Source organism: Papaver somniferum, chromosome 3, assembly GCF_003573695.1.
Source record: "Papaver somniferum cultivar HN1 chromosome 3, ASM357369v1, whole genome shotgun sequence".
Classification (NCBI taxonomy): Eukaryota; Viridiplantae; Streptophyta; class Magnoliopsida; order Ranunculales; family Papaveraceae; genus Papaver; species Papaver somniferum.
In genome coordinates, this window is record NC_039360.1 from 20452155 (window position 1) to 20459992 (window position 7838).

Sequence of the window (7838 nt, forward strand, 5' to 3'; positions counted from 1 at the left end):
TATAAGTGGGGGATTGTTGGGGTATATATTTAAAAACATAGTTTTGTAATAATATGCCAAAGTTAGAGAGATAGTATGGTGGCATTGTTTTGAGCTCCCACACTATAGGCATGGGTTCAATTCCCACCCCACACAATTTCACTAGGGTATATACTATTTATACTATATATTATATTACATTAGTCCGGGAGCGGGGCCTTGGGGCCTTAAATTTTTTTGCTGTTTTTAACTTAAATTTTCAAAACGTATTAAGATAATTATATCATGATTAATTACAGTTAATGTTGAAATTTTAATATGGCCGTTTTTTTTGCTGTTACAAAGAAATTTAATTGGCATTTAATCGAAAATTAATTTTCCATTAATTCCATTGATTCTTTTTGATTATAAAAAAAAAAAAAACTGGTTTCTGGAAGAAAAGATATAGAACGTTATTTTTATTTCGTCAAGTTTTTCTGAGCAAGTGTTGTTGAAAGAGTTATTATTGATTCGATTTCTCAGTGCAGAGAAATCGAAAGAGATAAGCTGTTTTATCCCATAGGGTTTCGACAAAAAACTGACTGCTAGCACAATCAAGAGGCAGAGTCGCGAAACACCTTAAAGATAGCGACCTAGTACGCGACTCAGCGGTTTCTTTGTGTAATTTGATTATAGTGCTTTGTTTCCAACATAAACAGTGTATTTAAGTTTTTTTATTGTATAGTGCTGGAACTGGATTGCTGTCGATGATGGCTGCTCGGGCTATGAATTCGAGTTGTGCTTCAAGTGTTGATGATACTGTGGGAATGGTTTCAGCATGTGAGTCTTACTTGCCTATGATTAAGCTGTTGCGAAAAGTCTTGCATGTCAATGGTATGGATAAGAAGATACGTATTGTCCCTAAGCGGTCTGATGAAGTTAAAGTTGGGGATTGTATTGCTGGTCGAGCCGATATTCTAGTAAGTATTATGTATTTGGAACTCTATACTTGTTTAATAATCTTTAAAATGAATTTGTGAGATTGCAAATTGGTGTTGTTGAGTGAGTCTAGGTGAGTAAATGTTATTAATGGGATCAATAGCACATGCTTATAGATTTGATACTGAATGCTGGGTGAGTAGCATTTGCAATGACCAGCCAAGCATCTGGTTTTGCTTGCTCCCAGATTGAATTTAACAGAAAGTTAGAAATTATGTAAATTCACTGAAACCACTGCATATCTTAGAACCTAAATTATGAAGTTTTATGATTCAATTCGTTTTCTATAGATAAACGAACAACAATTGGTGACATGTCGAGCTGTGTTGGTTGCTTCCTTGTACTCTTGATGTCACAGGCATGAGGCATCATTGAATGAATGTGGTTTAGATGAGTCCCAAACAGGATTTGGGCTTCCATAGAGAGCCTAAAATTCCTGAAGGATAATGCTGATCTACTCGAAGGATTAACAGGATAGTTTTCGAACATGGCTTAGCGAGCCAATATCTGTACCTCCAACTTAGCTTGGATTTATAATAGAAGCCTTTGTTGAGTTTATAACTACTTGTAAGTTTGAAATCGTATTGGTGAAAGCAATTTTTATAATACGGAAATCCAATCCATTTTTCAAGTAAGCATCTATTGGTGGTTTTCACCATAAAATCGATAGCAAGTATGAGACAGTGATTGTGAATTAGGATACACTCTGGAGGTTTAAAGAAAAGGAAAGTTAAAATTAAAAAAAAAATAAGGTGCTGGAAAAACCAAACTGATGACCATGGGGCTCAATCTCCCTTTGAAAACTAAGAGTTGACATCTAACTAAATAATAATCTGTTTAGCAAGGCCCATTGTGCAATCTGCAGTTAATGGTTGTTTATTGAATGACAGTTATTGAAGCCATTTTGTTGCATCGTGTTCAAACTTTTCTGATTCTACTAGCAGGTAAGTGAGATACTGGATTCAGAGTTACTGGGTGAAGGATTAATTCCAACTCTGCAGCATGCACATGATGAGCTGTTGGTTCAAAATCCACTGACTGTTCCGCACCGAGCAATTACATATGGACAGGTGCTCAAAAATGCTTTATTTCGCTTATATGCTTGATTTTTTTTCAAGTAACCCTGAAGGCTCAATCTCTTCTTTTTTTATTTTCTGTTTTGAGACCGGATAACAGTTAAAGTGTCATTCTGAGATATTGAATTGGTTTTTGTTTTTAACTTATTTAACCTACTGTCAGTTCAGATCCACTATTTCTGCATTTTTCGAAAATATCACATTGATTTTCAAGCTGGACAGACATGTGGATGTTAATTCAAGTGGAACCTATGCTGGTTTGAGTAGGTCTAGTTTTTACATTAGTTCTTGTTTCTCCTTCAGAAGTCCTTACTGACAAGTTCCTTCCCCCTTTGTTAATGTTCGAAATGACATTTGTAACAGGGACATCATAAAAACTTGAACATTTTTGCACGTCAAGCTCAAATTCATTGAGCAGATAGTGAGCGCTGAGCAGCCTTTATATTTGAGTGTAATAGCAAATTGAACTGAAGCTTTTGAGCTTGATAGAGTTTCTGCGTGGACCTTAGGAAAAATCTAAGATTGTAAATTAGCCACTCAGTGATGAGGTCTCAACAGTGTTGCTCGTGACCTTGGGCATGAATGAATTACACCTAATTCATCAAAAAAAAACGCGTTGCAGTCTATTTTCCATCATATTGCATAAAATTATACAAGCTATAATCTGTGTATCTGGTAGATTCCCTCCAATAGTGCTGAACGAAATTTCTTAATTCATTTCGAGGCTCATGCATGTACTTTATGTTTGCTGTGTCAGCTGGTTGAATGTGAATTTCTCTGGAAAATGCATGACTTACACAATTGTGAAGTCAAAGTATCAGACGGAACACACCTTGCTCCAGTTGGATTGGAGACGATAGTAGGTGTAAAGCAGCGACAATATGCCATGCACTGTAATTCAATATCAAACGATATAAGATTGGTATGGGCATAATTTTTTTCCTTGAAGTGATAAATTCTCTGGAACGACTACAAATTGTCTAATTACTACTCCTTTAGTACTCATCCAGCTATCAGAACCCTTCAAAAATTTTGAGTTTGACTTTGGAAAACGGCCAGACAGCCATGGAGTAACCGAATTACGTGTAAATGCAACTAGTGATGGTAGAGTTCATGCCTTAATTTCATGGTAAAGAAATCTGTCTGATGATGATTTTAGTGTATTTATTTTTGTATTGTTTTGATAAGCATAGTGTAGTAGTCATTATTCTGTCATGGAAGCACTGTCTCATTAAATGAGCTGTCTGTTTTAGGTGGGTGCTCCAGCTTGATCGCGAAGGGACAATCTTTTATACAACTGCTCCCAAATGGATAAATTCTCCTTTCAAAGATAAAAAGCTGCAGATTTTCCGTCCTAGTAAGTGGAGGCGTCTTTAATATTACTATATATAGTTAATCTGCTCTGCTGGGATGCCCAGACTGTGGTTTTTCAACTGGGGACCCCGACCCTGCTTTGGAAGCCTGGCAGGTGGATGGGTTTGGTCTTTTCAATTTCTATTTGTTCAGTTGAGTGTACTGGAAAATGATAGAAGAGTTCTTATTTTAATTAATTTTTCACTTGGTATGGCAGGTTGGTGTGATCATTGGAAACAGTGTGTGTGGTTTTTCCCAGGTACTTGAGTATCTTTAATCAAGGATGAGCAGGTACATATTGAATCTGCTCATGATGAAACTAGTGTATCATATAGTTTCAAGCATCATGATTATAAAGCAAATCCTGGCTCTAAAGACTGTCAACTCACATTCTCTCCAGAAAGAATTGCAATTTACGGAGATAGGAACTGGAGATCATCCATCTTAACAACTGTAAAAGATGCTGTAAGAACTCTCTTCCGGTGTGTGATTATATTTCATTACATTTTTTACCTGCATCAATCTTGCTTTAAATGAAGGATTCATTTTTTAATTATGGTAATTTAAGAAGATGAAAACATGCAAGGTGATGACTGGATACCAGGTTCTTATATACTGGTTCATCATCCGTCTTGGTTTTCTGGTTAACTAAAACCTAAGATGGTGCTTCACCTCCAGAAAGACTGGCTTAACCTCTACGTGGAGTATCGTCTATAGTTACTTGAATTGAAGTGTTTACGAAGGTATCTAATTAACCGGGTTTAAGTTCCCTTAGTATAGGTTTTACAAATGAATTGCCACTTTTGAGGGCCTCCATAATGGGAGTTGGACTAATTTCTTCAATTACCTTCAATGGCATCGTAGCATCTCATTTGCTTATATTTTTTATGTGTGCGTCAGTGTATCCATATTACATACTTGTTGAACTTTTGTTAATTTGTCAATTAAGAACAGCTACTTCCTTCCAGTTGCAGGGAAAAGATTGTTCTTTGTGTGTAGTTGCTGACGATAGTATCTTCTTGACAATTCTTATTGCATCTGTTTCAACAAACTCACCAGTAATCTCGATGTTCCGGGGATACAAGAAAAAGGTTTCCGGTATTTGCAAGCTGTTGCGGATGCAAATTGTTTCTCATTGGACCGTGTGAAAGTTATTGGGAAAAAAAGATGCTTGACAATGGATGATACCAATCAGAAAAAGGTAACTTGTAAGCTCTGAGGGTCAAATTATAATTTTCTCAAAGACACCAACTTTGAAATCAATTTGTTGATTTTTGCTGTGAGGCGAGGATATAGATGCCAGCCATTTATTTGATACGAATGGAATTGTCCATATAACTTCGGCATTTAATAAAGCAATCCATGGAAATAATTTCAATTGCATTCTTTCTTGGATGCAATCAAAAGGGATATATTTAAGGTTTATTGTACGTAACCTATTTCCTAACCAGTACCCACGCCTTCTCTTTGTCTGTCATGGTGCTATTTCCCCAGTTTTTGGGAGTTGGTTTCTTTTCACAAAACGAGCTGACCAGTGATTTGTGTTCATATGAAATGTCAACATGCACCAGAACCTATTTTACACAATGAGCCATTAATGCTGCTTTAGTTGGATGACTATGACTGTGTTACTTTCAGGTTGACATATTAGTTGGAGAGCCCTTCTATCATGGAAATGAAGGAATGCTTCCATGGCAAAATCTGCGGTTTTGGTATGTAGCGCGCATATCTTTTTCTATTTTTTCTGCGCTTATTTTCATGCAGTAAAGAAATGAAAAACGAAGAACGCCAAAAGAAGTAAAGATTGTCATGTTCATCTGTTTCTCTCTTTGGCATGGTCATACTTGCGATCTCCTTTTTCTTATATACCTACTCTAAAAACGAGTTTACAAGTTACTGCGGTTATTATGGCAGCATTGTAATTCTTTAGTGTTTGTATATTACAAATTTTACCACTATGATTTGAGCTGTCTATAGTAAGCAGGTCGGGTGTAGGGTAAGACGTGCGTCTTTTTCATACCTCTGTGTGTTAAATTTATGGATCTTTTTATAGCTTTTAAAATGTTTAATGCCCTTGATTGCTTGTTTTATGTACTTCAACAATATGCTTGTATTTTTTAGCCAATCATGTACATTCAAATACGTATCTTGTCTTATGTTACTGTTTGGCATTTTTAATACGGTGCAGGAAGGAAAGGACTATGCTCGATCCAGTCTTATCCAAAGATGTATTAATCATGCCTTGTAAAGGCATCTTAAAGGCATGCGCTATGTCTCTTCCAGTAAGTTCATTCTTCTCCTCTCTTTTGGCTTGTAAATTTATCAACCAAATGCTTTGTTTGTTCATATGATATCTCAAATCTTCAAATGCAGGATTTGTGGAGAAGTCGTTGTACCCTCAAAAAGATTGAAGGTTTTGAGCATTCAGTTGTAAATACATCCTTAGGAGCCTGCGGTGATATGTCTGCATCAAAGGAAGGTCCCTGCCTGCCATATTTCATTTGGCAATGTGGGGAGATCAAGGTAACTAATCTAAACAAAGTGACTTAAAATGTTAAACAGATCAAGTATTTAAACTGAACCATCCAGTATTACTTTACAATGTTTACATAGATTTTAATTTTATTCATAAATTGATACAGACATGCTTTCTTTGTTTCAGGAATTGAGCGAGGTGTTTACAGTCCTGGAATTTGATTTCCTTAAACCGATTAGTTCATGTTTTGGGAGAAAAAGGGTACTGTACTTTCTGCTAGCAGAATATTGTCTTTCTTATGGAATGTTATATTGGTATTTACTTGTTTGCTTAATGTATTTATTTCTTTTTATTGTTCGTGCTACTAGGTTACCATGTCTTTCGAACAGAAGATAAAAAGTACACCTTAGTTTTATAGTTCAAAATTGACAACTTCATGATACTACATAATTATACAGCTCACATGCCGAACCCACAAGTCTTGTATTGTATAGGGTATTTGTCATTCATATATATATCAACTTCCAGGTTTGATGGTGAGTCTCCTTGACAGTGAATGGCCCTTGGATCATTTATATGTGGTCTCAATGGGGTGTCTATGTTCAGAAGTGTTTATTTTTGCTGTTTGGTCTGTCAAGTGAATATTGTTTTTGAGTTTTGGCACTTAAAATGATGCAGGTGGAGTTCAGTAAGACTGGTATATGCCATGGATTTGTGCTTTGGATTGACTGGGTACTGGATAGGGAGAACTCTGTTGTGTTATCTACAGGACCAGGTATCACAACTTCCAACTTTAATGATTGTGTCTGTTGTTCCAGTATTATCTTACAGTTTCCAAAATCTGGTGTTTTTGATAGTTTATGGGCTTTTGTTTCAAATGCCCAGCCAGAATCTAACCTTTCATCAGTTATTCTACATTTTTTTCCCTGACTAAGCACGGCGTACTTAGTGAAGCTTCCAATCTGTTGAATTATGATTTCAGATCACAGATACGGGAAGCAAGGAGTGAAGCTTCTAAGTAAGCGTATTTTGGTTCGCAATCTGGAATCGTGTAGCGATACAAATGCTCATGGTGAACGTCGTAGTTGGGTTGAGTTTGAGGCATCATTTGACCCATCAAGCGGTGAACTTTCGACGAGTCATTCTTTTCAATAACAATAATTATTATTGGTAACACCCTCTCTGTAAATGACTTAGGTAGAAGTCAGTTCCAGTGTTACGAAATCCAGAAGAAAAAAATATGTAGAATGTATTTTCTTTTGCAGGAATGTATCTCTAAATTCCGACAAAGATCCGAAAGTTTTTAATGATTTTTGCAAAGATCATTCATTGAATGAAGAAGAAATGAAAGATCAACAATCTAAGTCACAGAAAATTCCACAGCTGAACGCTGAGCAACTTTTTTTTCGTTTTTTCTTTTTTAGCAAATTGGTAAATCAATAAAAAGCTAACTTTGGGTGTTAGAAAGCTGTGGTACATATGAAGTAGAGCCATCTAATGTGGAAAGATTGGATCTCCTCTACTATCAGAGCATGAAAATTACAAGATGGGGGAGTGACATCCCAAATAAAATTTGTACTAAAGTGTTTTGCCTCTTTTGCTAAAATGTTTGCAACATTGTTTGTCGATCTAGGAATAAAAGAAAACCCCAGAAAATTAGAGCAAAAACTGATTTCTTGCCTCACTTTCTCCAAAATAGCTTGATTCCGCCGAGAGATGGGAGTTGAGGCCCATTTAGGTAGTTAAAAAGATTCTTCCAGTCGCCTTCTATGCCGGAAAAGGATAAATTCAGCTTCTTTGCCCACTGAGCTACGTACAGCAATCCTAGTGCTTTTGCTCCTTCTGGCGATTCTGTTGTGGAAGGTCTTGCTCTCCCTTGCTCAAATTCACCTGCATCATCTCTAAGGATTATAGAAAAACCAGATGGTTCAATCTTTGGTTTCCATGCTGCATCTGCACTGATATTATGAGTAGTT

General features: G+C 36.3%; 1 pseudogene; it reads left to right on the forward strand.

Moving 5' to 3' along the window:
* The first annotated feature begins 722 nt into the window (after positions 1 to 722).
* On the forward strand, positions 723 to 7103 carry LOC113359122 (annotated as a pseudogene).
* The last annotated feature ends 735 nt before the right edge of the window (positions 7104 to 7838 follow it).